Source organism: Gallinula chloropus, assembly GCF_964237585.1.
Source record: "Gallinula chloropus genome assembly, chromosome: 1".
Taxonomy (NCBI): Eukaryota; Metazoa; Chordata; class Aves; order Gruiformes; family Rallidae; genus Gallinula; species Gallinula chloropus.
In genome coordinates, this window is record NC_140085.1 from 109,958,897 (window position 1) to 109,983,981 (window position 25,085).

A 25,085-nucleotide genomic window follows, 5' to 3' on the forward strand; every position below is an offset into this window, starting at 1 on the left:
CTGGCCTCTAAATTCCCAGAAGGGGATCAGTTATGGCTAAACAATGAAAGTGCTGATTTTCAATATTATTGTCTTGTTAATGATATCTAATGAGTTAGATGAGTTAACCTTTTGGTGGCAGCTGTATTCTGGACCAGGGTCATCAGTCCTGTTTATTGTTTCAAGCCCATAATTTTACAATTTATCAGATAGGTAATCTCATAACCAAATTAATTTGTTTGGACTGTTATTGTTGGCTTCTGAAAAGATTTGAGGATCCAGTATTTAAGGTACCTGATCAGCAGGCTAAAGAAAGCTTTAAAAAGCTGACCAGTACATAATATACTACATGTTAATTAGATGAAGGAACCTGTGTTTTCAGATGGTGCTAAGGATTTGCCTGGATGAGAAATGCTATTGTGATCCAAAGGTTAGTGACAACTGCAGGGGAGTAAGAAGAAGGGGACTTCACTTGACAGAAATCTAAAAGAGTACAAGTGTTGAAAGGATACTTTTTTTAATCTGTATGTATAATATTTCATCAAGTGAATGTGATACCTACTGCTATTTTTTTTCCTTTTTGTTCCATTTTATCACCATTTTGAAGAAGTGAAATGGTTAATAGTTGGATCATATATACTGTTTAATAGAAAACCTCCAGAAAAAATGCCGTGTATGGTCCCTATTATCAAATAGGATTGGAACTTGGTTGTTGTTTGAGCTGCATGATGACCTCACTGTTCTAAAATCTTGGATCTAGTAGTTATACAACAATTGGCCTGAAACTGCTTGCTTTGTTGCAACTTTTCAGTTTGTTGACAGGTGTGCTTGACCTAGCTTACGTATTTCAGATTCTACTGAAGTGAGTTGAATATTTTTTCTTAGAACCTGATGTAAATATGTATGGTTATGGTGCATATCATTATGTTAAAAATACGTTTAAAATAATACATGTATTAAGTAACAGTACCAGTCACTAGGAAACAAGTTACAGATGCTACCCTCAACAAACCCAACTGAGAACAGAAATCTCGTACCTTCTCCCAAGGTATCTTCCATGTCACCTAAATTGTTTATGGTATGTGAGTCTAGCATGTAGTTGCTGTCTCTATCATCTCAAAATACTTATTTTTGGGGGAAAAAACAAAGTGGTTATATGACTGGTAGCACAGGACTGCCTGTGAATGGAAGATGTCATATAATTCAGGAAGACTTTATAGAAGATATTAAACTTTTGTGAAAGACTCAGAATTTACTTTTATGCTCAGAGTGCTCCACTGAGGGGGAGGCACCTCCTGCTAGTACAGTTATTTATAGTGTTAAGGAGTTTGAAATACTGGCAGCATCTATCTTTTCAACATACCAGTGTTTTCAACTACCTTGTTCTAGATTAGGTTTTAGTTGTATTGCCTCCTTGAAACCTAAGGATACGTTTCAACAGAAGGGTAAAGGAATAGGCAGGGTTATGGTAACTGCTATTCCAACTTTGTCACAAAGAGATTAAGAGATGCTGTATTGTATTTTCATTGTAAATGCTGCTTTTTGCTGATCAGATGCATAAATATATTCCTTTATTTTCAGAAAGGATATTTCTGTTGCTTGCGTTTGGATGGGCTTTTTTTTTAAACCTTAAAATGGGAATAAATAAAGGTAGAGTTAATTGAAAATTTACCTTCTCAATTGCTGGGAGCAATTTGCTTAATATTCACTTAAAGTGATGTTCTGTAGACGGTAGTAACAGACGTATACATAGCATTGGTGTTCAGTGGAAAAGTGAACAGCAGATGTGGACAGCTGTGACTAAATCCAATGTTCTTAAGACATCAAAAAAACCCCCACTAATTAGTTGTATAAAAGATATTCCTTCCCTGCCTTGCTGGTACCCTTTCTTACAACCTGGTCAGATTTTAGGCAAAATTAATTGACTTTTCAATCTTTACAAGTAATTCTGAAGTAATTCACTCAGAGGGGGGGGGGGGGGGGGGGGAAAGGGGGTGGTGGTGTCCTTTATTTTCTCAAGTATTTCTTGTGATTTTAGTGGGCAATCTAAATTAAAATGTACAGTGTTTGATATATAATTCTTTGATTACCTATTGAACGTAATTTTGTAACGTCTTCTATATTTAAAAATGAGTAATCAAGTACATATTTTCTAAGATTTATGAAAAAATATGCATCCAGAGGGGTTTTCCATCTCTTAGAATTTGTTGTCTATTAAATAATGACATGCTGAAGTAAAGAATGTGTATTATGCACAAGATACAACCTTTTAATATTTAAATTATTCTCCCTCAACAAATCCTGTTTTTAAAACCTTGAAAACTTGAACAATTTCATCCCTCTCTGTCCATCTCAGGCTACCCCAAGCTCCTGTCTACATTCTGCTCAAGTTTTCCAGGTGTAAAAACATTCTCAGCCTTTTAATTATCTTTGTCATGTATCTTCTGCCTGAACATTGCTGAGCAAAGCAAAAAATTCACAGTAGTTTTATTGTTTTCTGTCATATCTAAGAAATTGTAATAGATTGTGAAAAGGCTTCACAGAGTGAAGAAAATGTATGTTGATCTACTTAATAATGTAGAAACCTAGCATGTAATTCAAGTATAAATTTTTCAGAGGTACAACTTTTTTTCCTGTTTATGAGATAGCAGTGTCATATTCATATATAAAGGGCCTGGAATAAGAAAAAGCCCCACTCTTACATAGTTCTTAACACAATGTGATTTGTTATCATTCTTGGCTCCTCTTGCAGTGACTTTAACCATCTGCAGTGAATCTGCTGAAGCCTGAGGGGCCTGTACCCACCTTTTCTCTCTTTTAACTGAAATTTCTTTACCTGGAAAAGTTTTGCAGTTGTAAGAGAGGAGGAAAAGGAAAGAGGCTGTAGGTGAAAAGCTGTAACTAGGGTTAATTTCATGAGGGTTTTTTAACATCAAGATGAGGAGATGATGATGGTGATACAAGGAGTGGGAGAGGAGTTGCTGATTTGGTGGAGGAGGGTGGGTTGGACCTTGTAGTTTTCTGCCTGTGACATGGAAAGCATAGAAAGTGATCTTCGGGGTGGGGAATGCATGGGTGACCAGGCCACTTTTCTGGGTAATAGGACTGAACCTAAGCTCTGGCCATGTAGCAGCAGTGGCAGCTGGAGTTCTTTGAAGTAGTGATACTTTCATTTTCTGAAGACAGGAAAAGCCCAAGGCTGCAGACAGGCAACTGTCTGAGCTCTGACATCCGTGGTAGCGCACGAAAGGTGAACAGGAGGTTTCTCCTCCTGCTCTTTATCAGCACAGTATTTTCCTTGACATCTGCAACTTTTGAGGAGGCTGCTAATGCACAGGAAGTATAGATGAAGGGAGATTTAGGAGTAAGCCATTCCTAACTGGGGCCGTGCTTCAGGAAGTCATGGTTTCCTCCGGTGAGTAGCTTGTTCCCTGCAGCAGTTCCTCCAGGAGAGTCACAGCTCTGATGTGGATGGAGGTTTCTACACCTTGCAGCTGCATCGTGTGCTGTGCTGCTCGTTACCATTACCAATACCAGAGCCTCCACCTTTCCCCTTGCTCCTAGTATATTCATACCTGGGCTATGTAACTGTAGCACCGTGATATTTTTCTGCTACTTCCTAATTCTTTACCATTATCTGCTGTTTTTTAATGCTTGAATTCTTAGCTGTGTATTTTAACATCTGGTATAAAAATAGGTCATCTATCTAATGCAATTGTCAGTGACATCTCATTTCCTCTTGTGTTCCTGTCCTTTTTTTGGCTTAATATTAGTAGAGACCGTTTCTGAAACACTAAATGCACCAAAGCAAGCATTTTTCAAAACATTTTTTTTCTCTCAAAATACTTCTGTGTATCAACTTCTTCCTAAAAGCCTTTTGTCTCTTATATGTGGCTGTTTTCCCAACATGAGTTTCAATTGAGAACTCCTGAGTTTCTACAGCCTTTTGATAAATGTGGCAATATGTGTTATAAATACATCAAAGACATTTTTGAATACTGGCATGGTTTTGTCACAACACTTTAAGGGTTTTTTTATGGGTTTTTGGGTTTTTACTACTGTGCAATATGTTTTATGTTTAAAAATACATCCATATATATGTAAAGCTAAAGAAGTAAAAGGAATTTGTTGTTTAATTCAAAATACTGATTGAAGAAATTGAGTTGTGCACAAGCAGTGTTGAATAACTGCTGAAAAATTCCTGAAGCAAAAGAAATCATAAAACCAGGTAGTTATTAATGATGTGCTGGGGGATAAATTTTTAAGGAGTTTTTGACATTCATTTCCTAGGTGGCTTGTATGTCTTAAACCATGGAACATAAAAATCAGTGTCAGGGTGTAAGAGGGGTGCTACTCGAACTCAACTGTGCAGGACCAAGAATTGCAGCTGGAACAGATGTGTCAGCCAATACCCACTTCAGGTAACATGCTTCCTCAAGACTGTGGCTTGTTCACGTAAAGCCAGAACTAGAAAATCTTCTTGGTCCTGTCTAAGAGTGTGGGACAACACCTGTAGTTCTCCCGAGCTGAAATAGAAATCTTTCTGTTTTGCTGTATTGCTTGTGCAGGGTCAGACTGATTTCTGTAGACAATCCCAAGTGAATGCTCAGATTGATGCACCAAAATAGTAGACAACAGAATCCATGTTGACAGGTGTCAAAGCAGAAAATGCTTTGAAACTGCCTTATAATTCAATTGTTTTTAAACTATTGATGAAAGAAATCAGGCTGATTTCAGGGTTTCCTCTAGGAATCAACAAACAAAATGAGATATGCTGAGGGAAGCTATTATGAGCCTTCATCAGCAGAAGGTTTTATTACACTTTTTACTGATTTACTGCCAGGTTCATTATTGCTGCTCGACGGCATAGGATGTTTTTTCCTGCTTTGGGCAGCTGCTTTAGTAAACTGTAGAATTATGGAAAATCTTGCTCATTTAAATTAGAAGAGAGATGTCTCTTTTGCTAATAACTTCTATTAAATATTCTGAAACCACTATATACCACTTGCTAGTACAAGAAATTGTCCAGGTTTTTCTAACATACTGTTTTTTTGATGTAGCTTTATATCCCATACATCCCATCTGTTTGTAGGAATCTTGCTATTAACTTCAGAGCCAGTGTTTCTAGGTTGTTTTCTTTTTTTTTTAAGTTTTTCACTATTGAAAAAGTATGTATTTGCCTTTTTTGTAGTATTTGTAATATGAGCAAAGCTGTAAGAAAGAGATTGCATGTTGTCTTACCAAAACTCTGACTCCAGAAAAGATGTTGTATGTTTGTTTTTTTTCCAGAAGCTCAATTGAAAAATAAATCATAGAATCATAGAATACCGTGAGTTGGAAGGGATCTGTAAGAATCGTCAAATACAATTCCTGCCTCCACACAGGGACAGCCAGTCAGAGCATGTGACTGAGTGCCTCATCCAGATGCTTCTTGAACTCAGCCGAGCTCAGAGTTGTGACCACTTCCCTGGGGAGCCTGTTCCAGTGCCTGGCCACCCTCTCAGTAAAGAATTTCTTCCTAATATCCAACCTAAACCTCCTCTGCCTTAGCTTCATGCCATTCCCTCAGATACTACCGCTGGTCATCAAAGAGAGGAGCTCAGCTCCTGGCCCTTCGCTCCCCCTTGTCAGGAAACCATAGACTGCAATGAATTATTCCTTCAGTCTCCTTTTCTTCAGGCTGAACAAACCAAGGGACTTCAGCCTCTCATTGTAAGACTTCCCCTCCAGACCCTTCACCATCCTTGTTGCCCTCCTCTGGACACTCTCCAAGAGTTTTGTATCCTTCTTGTACTGTGACACCCAAAACTGAGCACAGTACTTCAGGTGAGGCTGCATCCTTGCAGTGTAGAGTGGAACAATCACCTCCCTGGACCAGCTGGCAATACTGTGCTTGATGCACCCCAGGATTTTGTTTGCCCTCCTGGCTGCCTGGGCACACACTGCTGGCTCATGCTTAATTTACTGTCAACCAAGACCCCTCTCAGCATGGCTGGCATCCAGCAACTGATCCCCCAGTCTGTATGTACTGGGGAGAACCAGGACAATATGTTGCCAGGGTTGCCCCTTCCCAGGTGCAGAACCTGGCACTTGCCCTTGTTAAACTTCACGCTGTTGGTGACTGCTCTGCTCTCCAACATGTAGAGGTCTCTCTGTAAGGCTTCTTGACCCTCAGCAGAGTCAACAGCTCCTCCCAATTTGGTGTCTGAAAATTTAAGACACCCTCTAGTCCTGTGTCCAGGTCATTTATGAAAAAGTTAAAAAGAACTGAACCTAAAATGGAGCCCTGAGGAAACTCACTAGTTACTGGCTGCCAGCTGCCCACTCAACGCATTACATTGACTGCAATACTAGTTTTGTCTTGTTTAATATACTCTGTGAAGACTAGTTATTCTCCAAAAAATATTATTCAGAACTTTGGAAAATTGAGAAAGACAGCAAGAATAACTAAAGCCCTGAAAAACTTTCAAAATGAAATGCAACTGAAAATGTTTGCTTCTTTTAGGACACATATATGAGTATTTAAAATATGGTTAATGTATATATAGCCTTGATGCCAAGAAGGGTCTCAGTTGGTTGGTCTTTAATTAACACCTCTTCAAGCCCAAGAATCTAGGCAAGTGAAACTAAACTGCTTTGATTACTCTGTGAGTTATTTCTTCCTTGCAAATGCTGACTCAAATGGCTTAATAAAGAAAGGAGAGAAGAAAGTGGGAAGCTGAGGAAGATGAGACCTCATATGCACTTTTATTGAAACTTGTGGCTTCAAATTCTCCTCTCTTATTTGGTGAAGTGACTGCTGGAACAAATTGGCTTTTTTTTTAATTTGTGCTGTTAATACCCTCCCTCACAGTTCATGTTTACTGGTCCCAAAATAGCTTTTGGGTCTGTTTGGCTTGAATGATGTAGGCACCAGCCTCAGCACAGTCACTGCTGATGCTTCGGCATCAACTGCCTGCCAGCCACTGCAGCTAGCCTCTTCCCTAGTTCTTGCAGCTGCTGTAATTCTTCAGTGACTTTTGCTATAGCAGGACACACGAGTGTATAGGTGTGCTGGTTTTGGCTGGGATAGAGTTAATTCTTTACACAGTAGCTGGTATGGACATGTGTTTTTAGATTGGTACTGAAAACAGCACTGATAGCACAAGGATGTTTTAGTTACTGCTGAGCAGTGAAGAAGTTGGGAGTGGACACAGCTGGGACAGCCAACTCAAACTGACCAAAGGGATATTCCATAACAAATGATTTCATACTCAGCATATAAAGCTGGGGGAAGAAGAATAAGGAGGCAGGAGAAGTTCAGAGTGATAGTATTTGTGTTTCCAAGAAACCATTACTCATCATGGTTTAAACAGGCAGTCAGCTCAATCAGCCATACCTAAGTCTCGTGGGTTGAAATAAAGACAGTTTAATAGGTAGAAATAATAGTAACAACTACAACAAAACCAGTGATATAATTTACAAAACAGGTGATGAACAGCAAAATCTCTCACCAATAAAAGATAATACTTGGCTAGTTCCTGAGCTGTCCTGCTTCCTAGACAACCTCCAGTTATATATGGAGCATGACATCATACAGGATGGAGTATACATTTGGCCAGTTTGAGTCAGCTGCCCTGGCTGTGTCCCCTCCCAGTTTCGTGGGCATCTCCTGCCTTCACCTTAGCAGGGAAGTACAAGAAGCTGAAAAGTCCTTGACTGCTTGGCAACAACTAAAACCAATGCTTCTCTCATCTAAACTCCAAAAAACAGCACTAACCAGCTAATATGAAGAAAATTAACTCTATCCCTGCCAAAACCAGGGCATGAAGCCCTACTTCCTGGAGATGGCTATTTATTGAAAGGCTTCTGTTCTTGCTGAGGATTTTGCTTTCCCTGCTGTGTATTTTTGCATATTTTGTACATTTGTATTTTTGCTAATGAAATTAGCATTGAATGAATTCCTTGCTTGCATGGTTTTTGCTTTACCTATTAAACTCTCTGTATCTCAAAACATGAGTTTTCTCACTTTCACTCCTCTGATTCTCTCTCCTCTCCCATCCTATGGGAAGAGTGAGTGGACATGTGGTGCTTAGTTGCTGGCTGAGGTTAAATCAAGACAGTCCTTCTAGTTGCCAAATGTGGGGCTCAGAGGGTTCAAGATAATAACAGACTTGATCGCAATGTGCTAGAGCAAACTTATCGCTGTTATTGCTGTTTAGCTGTTAATTGTCAGGCTCCTGTGCTTGCCATGGAGCTTGCTTGCCTTGCTGTATAGTAGAGTCTAGAGCTCGTTAGTGGCTGCCTGTTGCTTTCACTGCTTGCTGTGCTGCTGTACTGCTGAGCATCTCACTGTGCTGTGCCGGGGAACGTTCTGATAACAGCAACGGCGATGAGCGGGTGGCCAGGGCATCGCTGCCATCTCTGTGCTGCTGTACTGGGCAGGCTGGAGCTCCAGTGTGAACTTGTGTGAAAGGGACTGTGACCTATGGGTGAGTTCATGTGGAAGAAGGATCTCCCTGAGCACCTGTAGCTGCAGATAAGCCCGTGCCAGGGCAGGTACAATAAAAGGTGTCTGTGGCTGTGGTTATGTCTGTGCCACAGCAGGTGTAGCTCTGAAAGGACTGTGGCCCAAGAGTAATTCCATGCTGGAGTAGTTACACCCCGAAGCATCAGTGGCTGTGGTTGAGGTCATGCTGCAGCACCTCATTGGATGTGTGTGGCCATGGATGAGCCCATGATGGAGCAGATTTACTTCTGAAGGTATTGTGTCCCATGAAATTACTGTAGCAGGAACCACTTGAACCAGTGGAGGACAAGCCTTACAAGAAGCAGGGCAAGTGCATCAGTGGCTTGAGCTGAGCTGGCTTTGGTGCCCAGTAACTCCATGCAGAACACCATGTCTCCTGACTTGAATGACCACTATAAAAGATACACCCCAAAGTCATGGAGTAAATGAAGTCAGTGGACATTTTACAAGGGTGGTCCATAGACAGCGGGAATGATATCTGTATATAATAGCAAAGGATGGGAAAAGAATTGGTGATTAATGGGTAATTGGACAATGTGGGACCTGGGCATGATGTAAATTGTGTGGAATAATGGGTGGCAAATGTGGTGGTTTGGGCTGGGGTGGAGTTACTTTTCTTCGTAGTAGCTCATATGGGGCAGTGTTTTGGATTTTTGCTGAAAACAGTGTTAATAACACAGGGATGTTTTCATTACTGCTAACCAGTGCTTACACAGTGCCAAGGTCAATTTCTGCTTCTCACCCCACCCCACCAGTGATCAGGCTGGGGGTGTGCAAGAAGTTGGGAGGGGACGCAGCTGGGACAGCTGACCCCAATTGATTCCAGGGATATTCCACACCATGTTATGTCATATGCAGCATTTAATACTGAGGGAAGAAGCAGCAAGGGTGGGACATTGAGGGTGAAATTTGTCTTCTTAAGTCAGTGTTATATGTGCTAGAGCCTGGCTTTTCTGGAGGTGGCTGAACACCTGCCTGACCATGAGAAGTGATGAATGAATTCCTTGTCTTGCTTTGCTTGCACATGCGGCTTTTGCTTTACTTTCTCACTTTTACTCTTCTGACGCTCTCCTCCATCCCGCTGGCAGGGGAGCGAGCTAATGGCTGTGTGGTGCTTAGGTTCCCAATGGGGTTAAGCCACAGCAGGACTGCAGAAAAAACTTAAGGAGACAGAAGGGTTTTAAAGCACAATCTCATAGTATTTAAAGCCAGGATTGTTACGCTTAAATATGTAAGTCATTGCAAAACACCAGGATGACTGCATGTGCCAGAGGTATTTCAGCCTAGCTGTTGCAGCTGTGTAATTTCCACTTTGCTCCAGTGGTTTTAATACAGCATAAAAGAAAATTCAATTTAAGTTTCAGTCCTGCATATTGGTTGATACTTTTCATTCAGCTTTATTTTTGCCCACCAGCTACCAGCAGAATGGATTTCTGTGGGCTTGGCAACTCTTTTCTTTTAGGTCTCAGATGTGCCTCCAATCTGTGTATTGTTTGAGATGCATAGTGTTTGAAGTGAAGCATAAAACCAAGATGTTGGATTTCAGATCCCTATATTCATTAAAACAACAAGGACTTGTCTAGGAATTGTAAGGTAGCAAGTGAATAAAAGAGAAATACATGTAAGTAGGGTGCAAATGAATCCAAGAGCTTAGTAAGATTTAATAATAATAAAAAAAAAAAGATACTGATCTAAGTAAAAGACATCACAGGAGTCACTACATATAACTAATTTTGCAAAAGCTGTTAAACCCAGCTTTTTTTTTTTTTTTTTCACTTTAATCTTTAATTATGGCCGTCTGCTTGATCCAGATTATCCCAGATTTGCTTACTACTCAATTCTTATTTCTTCATCTGTAGGATTCTGTACTAGCTATTAATTCCATAATTTGCCACTGATAAAAGCCAGTTAACAGTTCAGTGTGTGAAACATTGGTCTTAACAGCTCTTCCAAAATTGTTCTGTTATTCATACCTGTATCAGTCTTTTTTTCATTTTTGTTTCTCACTAAATTCTTGTAGTAATCTGCATCCTGTATGGATTGTATTTTCCTGGATTACTTATGTGCCTTTGCAATTCCCAAGGAACCTCAGTTTTCAGGATGTCAGCTGTTAATTTGTTCTCACAGACTATCTTATGGACCTACCCAGCTACTAAACCTAAAGCTTCTTTGTTCCCAAGAAGCTAGTGCTAGCGTGGTGTTCTCACCCCACTGCCTCTCTCCCTGGGCAAGGAGGGTAACAAATTAATTGCAATTATTCCAGACATCACACTAGCTGAGTTACATAGAAGGGTCCAGATCTAGTCATGTATATCTTTTTGCCATTTTCATCCAACTGGTAGATTTGGGGGATGGGGTCTTCTTGTTCTTTGGGCTGCTGCTGAGGATACTCTAAGTTAATAGGAGCAGAAGTAGTAGATGCCTCTTTTGTTTCATGTTTTCAGGTGTATATCATGCAGTGCACTGGGAGAATTTCTTCTCTCCAGCTGTGTGCTGGAAGCAGAAGCTAGCAGAGAAAATCCCAACCATTAAAGGAGAGATTTATTTTTCCCAGCTACTCTACTTATGGTGAATTAATTGAGGTTTCTTGACAAAGAAACAGTTTAAAGTTAATAATCTTGGGAGCAGAATGACAGTGTAGGTTTGGCAAGTTAATTATGTCCATGTTTGTCCTGAGTTAGTTAGTAAAGTACCTCTGTGTTGAGCCAAACACTGAAGCGTGTTTAAGTGATTTGATAAACAGTAAATGCTGAAGTACTTGCTATCTACTTTTTTATTAGTTTTGGCTGATAGTAGGAACCATTGACTTATAAAAAGTCTCATTGCCATGGACCTTATGAATGATACCAGAATGTTCTCCAGATCAGAAATCTTGCTTGTTCATCCTGATGTTACGTGGGGTGGAGAGGGAGCTTGCTGCACCCTCACTGAAAAAGATTTGAGTTGGGAAGGTGGAAAATTCCAAAAGCAGCAGCAGCAGCAAGAGAAGAACTGTGATGTTACATTCTGGAAGGGTGAACACTCAAATATGTCAGAGGCACACGAAAAGTTCCCTAGGCTCTTCTACTACTCAGAATACTATTATTATGGACCCTGTTTAAAATGTAGCATTGCACACCTCTGATTAATAAGGTAATTACATGATTCAGGAAACTTGAACATTGAGAAGGGCTTTTCTGCACCAATGGACCTTACATAACTGTATTGCTAAGCAAATGAAAGAATTTAGGATTTGTTATTGTGTCTAGACCTGTTTGCCATCTCATATCTAAGAGCAGCTGTTAAGAAGACCTGCATGCATATGTATGTATACCTGGGAGTTAATCTATGGAGTTAGACCGAGCTGCTGCTTCTCCCATGCAGCAATCTCCTGAGCTTTAGGGTGCCAGCTTCCAGAAAAGGGGACTTAGGCAAAAGGAGCACCTGGACTATTTCAGACCCTGAAGACTGAACTTGGAATAACTTTATGATTACATGAAAATTATGTATATGCCAAGTAGGTGAGCATGTGTAACGTGCTTCTTTGAAACAGTTTTTTTGATGAAGATTGCTACTTTCTCCAGTGAGCTCAGAGACTCTTTGCTCTCTCAACTTTTTTCACTGATGTTGCATCCCCATGTCACATCAGAAGCTGAAGACTGTGAGGAAGATCTCTTAGGGATGTCTCTGGGCTGTTTATCAATCAACTGGAGTGGTTGTTTTGAGTGACATGAGACAAGTCTCCAAGTTTCACCTGGGGGTGAATGTGTTGCCCTGAAGTGTATTTATCTTCTCTCGCTGCTGAATGTAGGAGATTAAAATGATGATTGATATTGCTTTTTGACGTGGAAATACAGAGCATTCCAGTAAGCTTCTGGAGTAGTATTTGCTCACAGTTTTGCTTTTCAAAGCATTGGCAAAAATCTCAGCTCTAAATCTTACTTGAGGAAATATAAAGCAAAAAAACCCCATGCTGCCTTCTCTAAATTTGCAGGCCAACAGGAGGAAGACAGACTGCTTGTCATTACTGCAACTTTCTCTACCTGTTGTCTCCCCCCGTATCTAAAGATTTCAAAGTGAAATAGTTACACCCACTGTTGTACAATTTTATTATTTCTTTGTCCTATTATTTTGAAGGAAATTCAATTAATAATGTTGTACTGAAAATCCTCCGAAAGCAAGGCTATTTAAAAAAAAAAAGATATTGAAGTCTACAAGTACTTCAGTTATTTTGGGAAAACTGCTGTATTTTGTCCATAACATCTGTCTTACTAGCTGAGCATACAATTATTTGATAATCGTTTTGAGGATTACAAAGAAAATGCTTAATGAAAATTTTCTATTCCTCCCTATCATGGAATCACAAGGTTGGAAAACACCTTTAAGATCATCGAGTCCAACCATTCCCATCCTATGCTAAACCATATGCCGAAGTACCTAATCTACCCTTTTTTAAAACACATTCAGGCATGGTGACTCAACCACCTCCCTGGGCAGCCTGTTCCAGGCCCTGACAACTCTTTAAGTGAAATTTTTTTTTCCTAACATCTAAGCTGAACCTGCCCTGGCACAGTTTCATGCCATTTCCTCTTGTCCTATCTCCTGTTACTTGGCTGAAGAGACCATCTCCCACCTCTTTACAATCTCCCTTAGTTGTAGGTGGTGATAAGGTCTCCCCTCAGCCTCCTCTTCTCCAGACTAAACAACCCCAGCTCCCTCAGCCACTCTTCATATGATTTGCCTTCCAGCCCCTTCATCAGCCCTGTTGCCCTTCTCTGGACATGCCTGAGGACCTCGATGTCTTTCTTGTGGTGAGAAGCCCAGAACTGGACACAGTACTTGAGGTGAGGTCTCACCAATGCTGAGCACAGGGGCACAATCACCTGCCTAGACCTACTGACCACCCTATTTTTAACACAAGCCAGGATGCCATTGGCCTTCCTGGGCACACTGTTGGCTCATATTCAGTCGGCAGTCAACCAACACCATCAACAAACAAAGGGCTGCCCTTTGTTTTGAAACAAGTACATATCTAAGAAGCAGCCATCCAAGAATCTGAACTTAGCAACAGCAAAACAGTCAAACTTTGAGCAATTAAATGTTAAGTACAATATAATTCCTTTCCTCTGTTCCCGAGTTTCCTCTGTTTTGAAGCAGTTTTGTAGGGGATGATATTTTTCTGTCATCCTCAGTTTTCCACCGAATACCACCTACCAATGTAACCATACAGTTCATGATATAGATCTAGACTAACTGGACCATGCTGCATATTTGTCAAGAAACAGACAGTTTAGGCACTGTGGTGATTTTATTGTTTTATGATGTTTGTAATACTAGGTTTCAGATGTTTCCAGGGTTATGTGGCAGCTGAGCAAGGTTTTGAAGATCTGAGTTTTTAGGTTAAAGAGAAGCAGTCTCTTAGGCCATCTGCATTCTTATGAATCCTGGTTCTGCATGCAGCTTCCAGGAGGGCCTAAAGTCTCTCTCAAATCCCTCTTCAAGGGATCTGTTTGTATCACCGAGTTTGTAAATGTGTTTTATGGTTTTGTCCTTTTAACGGTGCTCCATTCTAGTTTCAGTGGGAGACAGGCAATTAAATCCCTGAGGTTTCGTGGAAAACCCGATTTATGAAGTGCTACAAACTTCAGTGGACTAAGCTGAGCTTTGAAGTAAGATCTGTTACCAGTGCATTGCAGTTAATAGTGTGTCTGAGATCTGCATGTATGTCTGGTTAAGTTAACTTCATTGCAAACTGCATCGTCTCCAGAATTTCACTGATGGAAGGTTTGAAAAAATATGCAGAATTACTTGATTGCTACATACTTTCTCATCTGCATATCTTAGATTTTAAAAGAGTTAAAAATCAGGTGTGCTAGGGAAGAATTGCAGTGCAGTAAGTAATGTTAAAAAAGAATGAGAAGCGTTACATTGCTCTTTCCATAGCTCTGAAAAAAGGCAGTTTAATACTTTAACACTGACAAACATTTATGTTTTAAAGCATTCATAGAAAACTGAAATTACATAAATATTTTCTAATTTGGAGAGCATAAAATCTTCAGCACCTTTATACTACAGTATTTTATTTAATGTATTTTCATCTCAAGATTACATATATAGTAAATTCAATTTTCTTTTTAAATACCATCTATTTGTATTTCAGCAAGTAATTATTTGTAGAACCTGTAAGTTTTATTTATGCATATTATTTTCCATTGTGCTCTACTCATTTTCAGAAGAGACCGATGGATAATATTCCAGGGTTGAGAATTTGTTGAAAACTGCACTCTTTCAAGATGATGTTCCCACCTTCCATTGTTTAGCGGTAATGGAATTATCATTATCAGAACTTATTTGAAGGCAGCCACCCCCTTCCTTTATTCTCAAGGTAGTTGAAAGCAAATAGTTCTTACAATAGATATTTTCACCCTAATCTAAGGTATTTAATCTTATGGAGAGACAGAAAAGAAGAAATAGACTGCTCACAAATTATCTACATGGTGGAAAAACTCCTTGGAAAGACAGGCAAAACCTACGAGGCATGCTATTTGAAGGCCAGCTCTTCACCATACAGCCCTTTAGCAGAGCAGGTCTCAACAAGCACAACTAAATGAGAAATTTCTTTTCCTATGAAGACGAATGGTCAAAACCAGACATCCCTCCTTAATACATTTGTGAAATTCTTTTCACAAGACTTCAGAGAGTTGAAGTACATGGGAAATTCTAATGGTCTATTATATATAATAGAAGCCTGCAATACAGCATGAAATCAAAGTAGTGTAGGTCAGAAGGGGTTTTCAGAGGTCTCTAGTCAAAACCTTTGCTCAAAGCAGGCCTTTTTTAATTAAGCTGATCAGTCTTGTCCCGTTGAGCATTATGTCCAAGGATAGTGTTTTCATAGTTTCTCTGGGACACTTCTGTTATTTTTGGACCATCTTCATGGTGAAAAAGATTCTCTGTTAGACTGAGTCCTGTGATCCAGCTTTTCCCATTACTTCCCTTGTTTCCGCTGCATACCTCCAAGAAGAGCCTGTATCCTTCTTCACAACATCCTCTGGTTGTACAGAGCTGTAGGGAGCAATAAACTCTTCCCTGAGCCACTTCAATCTGAACAAGTTCAGTTTTGTGCCTTTCTTTGCACATAGTGATATTCAGTGCAGGCTTGTCTTCTGCCATAGAAGTGGTGGTCATCTGCCAAACATGTTCCAGTGTGTCAGTCTCTTTCACATACTGGATAGTCTTAGATGCAATGCAGGACAAACAGAAGGGGAACATCACTTCTCCGCACCTGTTAGGCGTGCTATTGCTTATAAAGACCAAGATGTGGTCATCGAGGCAAGCAATACTGGTGCCAGTAAGATCTGCAGTGGACTGCCCTAGTGCAGTGCATGGCAGGAGTTTGGTCAACTGAGGGCCCCTCAGAAGGAGCAGACAGAGCTGCCAGGAGCCCACAGCTCCTGTGACAACAGTTGACAAGACCTGGGAGGGACCAGGAGTAACAGTGGCCAACTCCCCCTACCCATGTACAAAAAAAAAAGCCCATAGGAAGAACAATGAACAGGGGAGAGGGTGGGGGGTAGGCAGGAAGAAACAGAGAAGTGGCATATCAGGAAGGGCATGGTATGGCTGTTTGGGCAGGAAGGGCATGCCAGGAGGGCACTAAAGCTCTGACAGCTTGACCAGGGTGCAATGGTATCCACCCAGTAGAAAACCATGGCTTCTCAACTCTGCACCCACCACAACTGATGCAGCTTCCCAGACAGAGCTCTGGTGGAAACACACTGCCACCCAGGTGTCAGGCCGCAGGGTCTGCCTTGTATAGGACAGCAGTAGTGAGTACATCTGGGACAGGTGCCCAGGGGGAAGAACTCTGCTTAGCAACAGAGCTCCAGGAGGAGGTGAGTAGGTTGAGGAGTATCAGGGGGTGAGAGAGAGAGAGAGCGTGGACGACTAAGACTGCAGGAATCACACCCTTTCTTGGGTACAGGCCCAACAGGCTGGCAGGACACATGAAGCAGAGGATTCCCTGTCCTCTTTCCACCTGGTTGAACAGGGTATCACTGCACTGATGTGGCCTCACCTCAAGTACTGTGTTCAGTTTTGGGTGCCTCAGTACAAGAGAGACAGCAAAATATTGGAGAGTGTCCAGAGGAGTACAACAAGGATGATGAAGGGTCTGGAGGGGAAGTCTTACAAGGAGAGGCTGAAAAATCTTGGAAGCTTGGTTTGTACAGCCTGGAGAAGAGGAGGTTGAGAGGAGACCTCATCACAGTCTGTGGCTTCCTGACGAGGGGGAGCAAAGGGGCAAGTGCTGATCTCCTCTCTTTTGTGACCAGTGATAGAACCCAAGGGAACAGCATGAAGCTGCAACGAGGAGGTTTAGGTTGCATATCAGGTAAAGGATATTGCCGTTATTTTACTGCTAGACAGCTGAATAGTGGCTTGATTGGGACTCAGGACATATTGTTTGTTGAAGGAACTCAAAGCTCAACTAAGATTGCAGTTTGTTGAATTATGTAGCACTGCCTGTTTAGTCTCCTTTTGCAGGACAACTCAAGTCTGAGCTGTCTACACAGCTCCCCATGATGAAATAGGACCTCAAGGCAATCCAAAACAGTTGCTTTACAATCCCCCACAAGTCACCTGATGGGCTAGATATTACCGAAACCTGTTTTGTGGAACTCTGAGCCAGATGATCCTTACAATGGTTGAACTTTTTATGATCTTAAAGGTCTTTTCTAACCAAAATAATTCTGATTCTCTGTGCTTGGTCTTCCTTATTGCAAAGGAATACCTCTAATTCCTCTTCAGCTTGCAGTCTACCAAGAACTTCACATCTTTTTCTGAAAAGCCGTTTTCTAACTATTTGTCTAGAAATACTTTAAAGATCAAGTCTATTTTAACCTTGTTTCTGTAAACTAAGTGCACAGTGTTTTATCTGATTAAAAAATATAACTCTGCCCAGATTATGAATTGACCTTTTAGAAGAATTAGGTAGGACTATACTTAAACTAAAATATATATTCTACTTAATCTAGAATATATATCCTTAGCCAGAAGTGCAAAAGTTATTTATCTGTAACTATGGTTTTGATTGACATGTGCATAATTAAGCAAATGTTTTGTAAGTGGATATATATGACAACAGTTGATATAATCGGTAAGGTAACAAAAAGTCATGTCATACCATTTCAATGTCCCTTTAAGGAGAGCTAGCTGAGTGGCATCTGGAGGCCTCCTGTGTAAATCTAATCATATCCCTGGCTTTGCAGTCTTCCAAGCAGTGGAGCATGCAAGCTACCAATGCAAAATCTTAAGACAGGAAAAGAAGAGAATAAGGAGTTATTCTAAGTTAACATAGCTTGTTTTCTTTGAAACAACTTCTGTTTATGAAAAATTAATAATGTGAGAGCGTAGCAGCTCAGCATGCTAGGAGCTAATTTAACTGATGACTGTAGCTCAGTTTCTGACATGCTGTTTTGCAGGGTATGAAACGGCGGTTAGCTCTGATTTTGCAGTTGATGACATACATCAAGTGAGGCAGGAGAATTTTCTCTCATATGTTACAAAAATAAAAATGATGGAAGAAAAAGTGACAGCTCTTTGCTGATCCTGTTCTTAAAGCTGTTAAAGTTCTTGGCACTTTCTTCTTATGAGACTGTAATCATAAGGTGTTGCATTTTGTTAGTGGCAATGGCCATTAAATATGCACCAGAAGGACAAATAATATAAACAGGGCATTTGAAACTCTATTTCAGCACGTTGCAATTTCATAGCTAAGAAGAATACTGTCACTGAAGTGGCGATGAAATGAAAGATTGAATTCTCTCCAACTAAAATGTGCAGGGTTGAGGACAGAGGGGTTAGTTGATAATCATAGAAGATAAGTCTGAGAGTAACCTCCAGAAGTCAATGGCCCAAACTCAATCTTCCAAGACAGGGTCAAATCCACACAAACCTTCTCTTATCTATTTGGTTCTTAAAAACGATCTGCAGTGGGAAATTCAAGAACCTCGAAGTTGATTTCTACTTTTAGAATTTTCTTCAACAACCACCTAAAATGGAAGTTCTTTGGTACAGTTTAACTTGATTTGGTCTTGTCCCTTCTTGAGTGAATGTAGAGAACATATGATGTCTTTTTATTATGTAAGCTTTCAGCACATATTTGGTACAGTTGTCATGTCTCCCTAGTCTTCAAATAAATCTCTTTTTATAACCCACTCATCTTTTTCTATAGACCTGCTATTTGGTGGCTAAGTGCATGTATTTGCACAGATGATTATACATACCTAATAACAATTTTCTCTTCCCATTACAGAATTACATCCTAGATAATTCAGAGTATTGCTTCAATTAGTCAAGAACATTTTTTAAAACACATCCTTCCTGGCTGCACTGAAAGCATTTTATGCACCTTTTTCTTACCGCCTGTATTCATATTGCCTTCAAATTCAAGAATTTCCTTCATTACCTAGCTCATTAATGAATGTATTGAGATGCAGGATAGACACTTGTCTGATTTCATTCAACAAATCTTTTAGTTTGGTTTGTTGTTTTCTTTTTAACTGTGAATCTTTGCTAACTACGCTGGTGATGAGTTTTCTACAAGATATGAAACCATTTAAGAACTGCTTAATTTATGGAAGTTTAGTCATCGTATTTCTCACAATACTGTAAGACAAAAACCTTGCTACAGCGAAGCAGTATACCATCAAGGTTCTTTTTGTTTATAAGGCTTGATAAGATACTACAGGAAAAAAAACTTCATCTTATCTTTTACTCTCATTGCTGTATTATCTTTGAGTTGCCAACAAATAGTTGTTTGGAATAGGTATCCCAGAATCCTTCTGGATGTTGTGGAGTCAGAGAAAAAGAGAAAGTTGCTGTTGCTCTTTCTCTGATTTTCCCTCTCAGCTTTTTGTGCTGTGATCCTCAAGGAAGGAGGTTGCAGTTAGTTATGTTTTATTTCTTCCTTTTCTTTTTCAATTTTTCCATCTTTCAATTTTTTCCCTTTTTTCCTTTTTTCCCCTTCCTCCTTCCCTCCATTCACTAAATTATTAGTTCAGTTGAGCATAATTGTTTCTTGGTGGTTTTTTGTCATGTTGGACTGCTCTGCTTATCCCATAAGTTCTTCTAGAATCCTTCATAGGTAAAATATCTGAAATATGACATGGCAGAGTCAGAGAGACTTTGGAAGGGCTCATTATAAACAGTGCAATTGTTGTGTGGGGTCTGTTTTACAGAGTGTTGTTTTTGTTGTTTGTTTTGTTTTTTTCTTTTTTCTACAATTGCTTTTTGCAAAGCAAAGACCATGCAAATAAAGAAAAAAGACTGAAATTTAAGTCTTCAGGTTTTTTTTTTCCATGTACTGGCCATGTATTTTGAAATGATTTAAGTAGTGTAATCCAGTTCTTCATTACTTTCAAAAACAGGAATCTGTTTTGCACTGAAATAGGAAATGCATTTAGGCTGTTTCTTGCGGAGCTTCTGGAGTATAAGCTGTTGAACCACAGGCCTCCTAGTTTTAGATGCATCAAGATATCTAGATACTATGAGCAAAGGGAATGCAAAATGGGAGTCCTTCACTTAGAAAAAAGACAGAACCACAGAGAGCTGTTCCTTATTAATTATTTAAGAGGCATTCAGGCCACAGTAAAGTTTTAACTCAAGTAAGCTGTAACCATTGAAACAGAACTGGTCAGAAGAGAATGCACGTGTCTTTTGTATATTGTATCTATTTAACCAGTTCTCAGTTGGAAAGCTCTCAAATGGATTTCAGAATGTGGTCTTCCTTTTCTCTGTCTTCAGAACTTGGCCTTTAACCACAAATAACTAATTCTTTAATCAGTTGTTTCATTTTCTGTTGTGTCTTAGGAAAGCTACCTGAAATAATTACCTCATCTAATCAAAGGTTTAATGAATCCTTGATAGGAAGAAAGCAAATATGATTTGAATTGAGCCATAGGCATGAATTAAGACTATTGTTATTACACTTGTTCTAAAAAATAATTTAAGTAATCTAAAAATAATCACTTTTTCAAGCAAGGAATTCAATAATTTCCCCTTCATTATTTATTTTATTGACTCTTTTTCTCAGTAGTCTGCCTGTTTTCACTGCTAGAGGACTCCCTGGGAAGCTACTGGAAATATAATGGTTCTTTGAGAGCCAGTGCAAAGTTAGAAGGAATAATTAAAAAAACCCCACATACAAGTAAAGAGAACAGAAAAAAATATTTCTAGAAAGTGTTAGCTATCTGGGCAGAGAAAGAAATGGGACAAATTAACTGCAGAAGACTATCTTCATGATTTTTTGTAAATTGTATTCTGTCTTGAATCCAGATTAAAACATTTACTCATGATACTTTGCAAGTGTGTGATAGCACATATTTTGAATTAAAACCTTTCTGTATTTACTCTGGTAACTGAATTAAAACAGAATGACTTGTTGCTCACTGGCTGCCTCCATGTAATTAGTGTGAATTCCTTATCAGATGACTTATGTGAATCACCTTAATGCCTGTGCAAACATTTTTGTAATTTAATATTTCTCAAATTCAATTGAAACCAGTGCATACTCTCTTAGTAAATTTTATTTTCTTTTGCAGTGTCTTTCATTCTTATCCGTACTTCTCCCTTCCTCTACTTCAGATTCCTACTTACTGGGTCATGAATCAGAAAAGAAGAATTTTCTGTCTCTTCTATTGGCCAGATCTTATACTGCATTTAACTTCTAAATTTTGCCAATAAGTTTTTTATAGCAGTCTCATTCTGTCTGATTTCTCTTAGGGAGTGAAGGAATTGTGAGTCTTAGAAAAAGTGAAGAGTTTATAAACAGACATATATACTATATAAAAAAAAAAAAGAATAGAATTTCTACTTTTTTTTTCCCTCCTACTTTTTTGTTGGGTTCCCCGCCCCCCCCCCCCCTCCCCCCCCCTCCCCCCCCCTTGTCCTTTTCATCTCAGGAGACACAAAGTTACCGTGTTTCTTCTCTTGGTCCCTTTAGCCAGCATACTTCCTGCAGTGCTCCTGAGGGTCTTTTAGGTCTCTCACAGTACATAGGTAGAATGGGGGCTGATGAGAGATCTGATTGCCTGATATTCCTTCTAGGGTGATATGTATTTTCAGTCAACCTTATTCCTGTCTGTGCTTATTCTTTAAAACAATTTAATCTTGAGTGGCTGGTTTAGCTTCCATGCTTTTGGAAAAAGACAAAAGAAGACAAAAGAAAAAAGAGGAGAGGTTAATGAGAAAGATGGTTATATTGGGTGCTCTCTAGCTTTAAAAGTACTATTATAAATGGGTGATTAGTAGGCTAACTGCTATAAACTCTCCTACTAAAATGTTTGTCTCTATGAATTTGTAGAACTGTGGAACTATTAAATCCACTTGCTTGTGAAAAGTTTTTATGGCTTTTCCTGTAACTAGGTTGATATACTAGTATGTTGGCACAAGACTTTGTACTCATTCCATATTAGTATGTGCTATTTTGTTGATTTAGGTAATAATACTTGATCCTAATATTCTAAAACAAGAGAGAACTGTTAGTTTTATGTAAGCTTCCATTTTGCAGCTTACTTAATGGAAATCGATGACTGACAGCTGATAAACTGTTTATATTATTTTTAAGTGTGATGCATAGATGTAACAACATCTCTGATCAACTAGAAGTCCACTTACATGTTTGAAGATGATTCCTACAACATTTAATCCTCTTACATTACAGAATACAATTGTTACCTTTTAATCTTGTTTGCCCAAAACACAATTTTGCTGTTATTCTTTATTGTAAAATGAGTTGGCAAGAATGCAGTTCTCTGGTAAGATAGTAAGGAAAATGATTACTGGTCTTGTCTGAGACAGCTGCTATGCAAATATTGCTTTTAATTTTGTTTCCCTACTATCGGTTATTCATTAGTAATGTTTCTATTCCACATTAGCATGGATGAATTTGTTTGGGTTGTTTTCTCTTTACCATTAAATTAATTATTATTAGTAGTATTAGTATCAATAATAATAATAATAAAATCCTTCTTAGTGGATGTAGTGCAATATTGGTTTTATTGTAACATTAGTTTCAGGATTTTAAGTCAATGTTAGGTATCATGCCATGGAATGGGAAGAGAACAGAGATTAGCTTCAAAACCATATAAATTTGTTAGCAGCAAATACAGAATCTATTAAAAAATAATGATACATAGAACACTAAAACCAAGATGGAGAGAATGCTCCTTACATTGCTGTTCTCTATTTGCATCTGCCATTTGATGGATTCTAGAACAGTCTTTGGCAATTTTTGACAATATTATACTTTCTCAGTTCTGTAAATATGATTTACTTCAAAGAACTTTTTATTTATGACGGAATGAAGGAACCATTAGCAACATGAAGCCTGCTCCACAGAACTCTCCTTAACTTTCCTGCTTTTTTTCAATATATATACATGAAATTACTTTTTAAAATCTTCTGCCTTTAGTTTGAAATAGGTGTACCATGGGTATTGAACGTGGCAGTCTGTGTGCTGTTGCTGAGAAACAGAAATGATGTCAAAGCAGGTATCTTTGCTTGACTGCAACTTTGAAAACTCTTGAAATGTCAATAATTATGAACCCTATATAGTATGCATGGTACAGATCAAGTGTGTTACCATATTTAGTCTGGAACAAATTCAAGACAAAGGGAAACAAAATGTTGATTTAAAAAGTCAGTAGGGGAGAAAAAAATGACAGAGGAAAATAAAAATGCAAATTGACAAGCCACTAGGAATGGAAAAATACAAATCTTCTGTTAGAGTTATTTGAAATTCATTTGATGACTTCTACCATAGCAATATGACTTCTCCATATTGATGTGCTCTTGGTGTTAACTATGTAAGCCATTATAGGACAAAGGTTATACAATGTATGAAATAGGATGATTTATATTGAAAGAGATTTGGAGTAAGAATTAATGAGCTTTCTTCTGTGTGCTTTGATTTCTTCCCTAACAGAATGGGTCAGCAGTAGCAACAACACATAGCAGCAAAGATACTCATTCATTTTTTGTCTTTCTGACACGTTTTCTAGGAATATGATGCTGCTGTGATGGTTCATGGTGCAGCTGGTGTTTGGGATGAGATTGAGATACTGGTTAATAAGATGAAATTTTGTTTTGATAATCTTTAAGTTTTTTTCAGTACTAAAGTGTAATAAATTTAATATGATGCTTCTGCATGCAGTTAGAAGTTGTTTTCTCACTCTAGTAACATGCATGGATTTGCACCTCATCATCCCCACTGTTGTGTATTAAGGACAAATCATTGCCAAGTGTGTTTTAAAGCATACATTTAATTTTAAATCCCTGTCCACAAGTGATAAGAATATGTGTTTACTTGGTGTAGATTTTTGTGTTTTAACATGCATTAAAAACGACAAAATCAAGGACATTGTCAGCACAGGCTGAAATGGAGGGTGACACTTGGAATTAAGGGAAAAAGATACTCCCTTCAAAACAAAAATGAACTTACTTTGGGACAAGTCAATGAACTATTGGGTGAAGGCTCAGCCTGCATTCTAAGGTTTTTCTTGGTCAGTATGGTAGACCAGCCTCCCTTTGCTTAAGTAAGCTATTTTTCCTTATATGAAAAAATAAATACTAGCTACTTCATTGTCATAATTTTATGTCACACCTTTTCAGCAAAATTTTGCTTTGTTATCACTTGTTTCACTGTGACATGAATCTGATATATTGAATGTTCTCAAGCCTGCTCATTAACAGTGTTCCATATTTTGTGTAATCAGAAAAAGAAAAGCAAAATATTCTCTTTGCATTTTTTATAATAACATTTTGAATATGTGACAATAGGTACGTTGAAAAGAGTTACTGTATACTCTACGTAAGGGCATTGCTTAGAAAGACTCTTGGAGGCCTTCAGGACAGAAGCAATTTCCACAGAACTGTGATTTAAAAGTGACTTTGAGTAAGCCTAAGGAATGTTTATGGGCACATTGTGCAGTCTGGTTTTGATTAGATCATGCTTGTGAGTTATAAGTGAGATGGCAACCTGAGATATTTTAGGAAGTGATGATTAGACTTTCGGATGTAAAAATGGCAAAGTACTCTGAGAGTAAACCGTTTAAATTCCAGTTGCCTGAGAATTACAGCAAAATATTGAACCTCGGGATCTTGCTCCTTCTGAGGTGCAAAAGGTCTTGTAACTGGAAGAAGTTATTATTCATATTAAAATATGGCTCAGAAATTAGTCAATAATGTTTACTTTGATAGAACTATGTTTCTATGCTTTAAAATGCATGAACAAAAGATTGATTCTGCTTCAGAGTTGCAGCCACTAGTCTTACCAAAATTGATTGTGAAGCATTCTAATTAGAAAGCTGATGGACTATAACCCCAGCACGCATAAAGCTATAAAACTGAGTAAGCCAAGGTTGAGCCAAGGTTGGGAAGAAGAACTTGTGGAGGTCAGGTATACTAACATTTGAAATGGGGCAGTCAGGGGAAAAAGGGAACTTGGTGGTTTAAAAGAATAAACAATTAACTAATAATCTTCTGTTTTCAGTCAATGTTTTCTTCATCTCTGTCCAAATTGAAATGTTGAAGGAAGTCTACATAGAGGTTGGAAAAA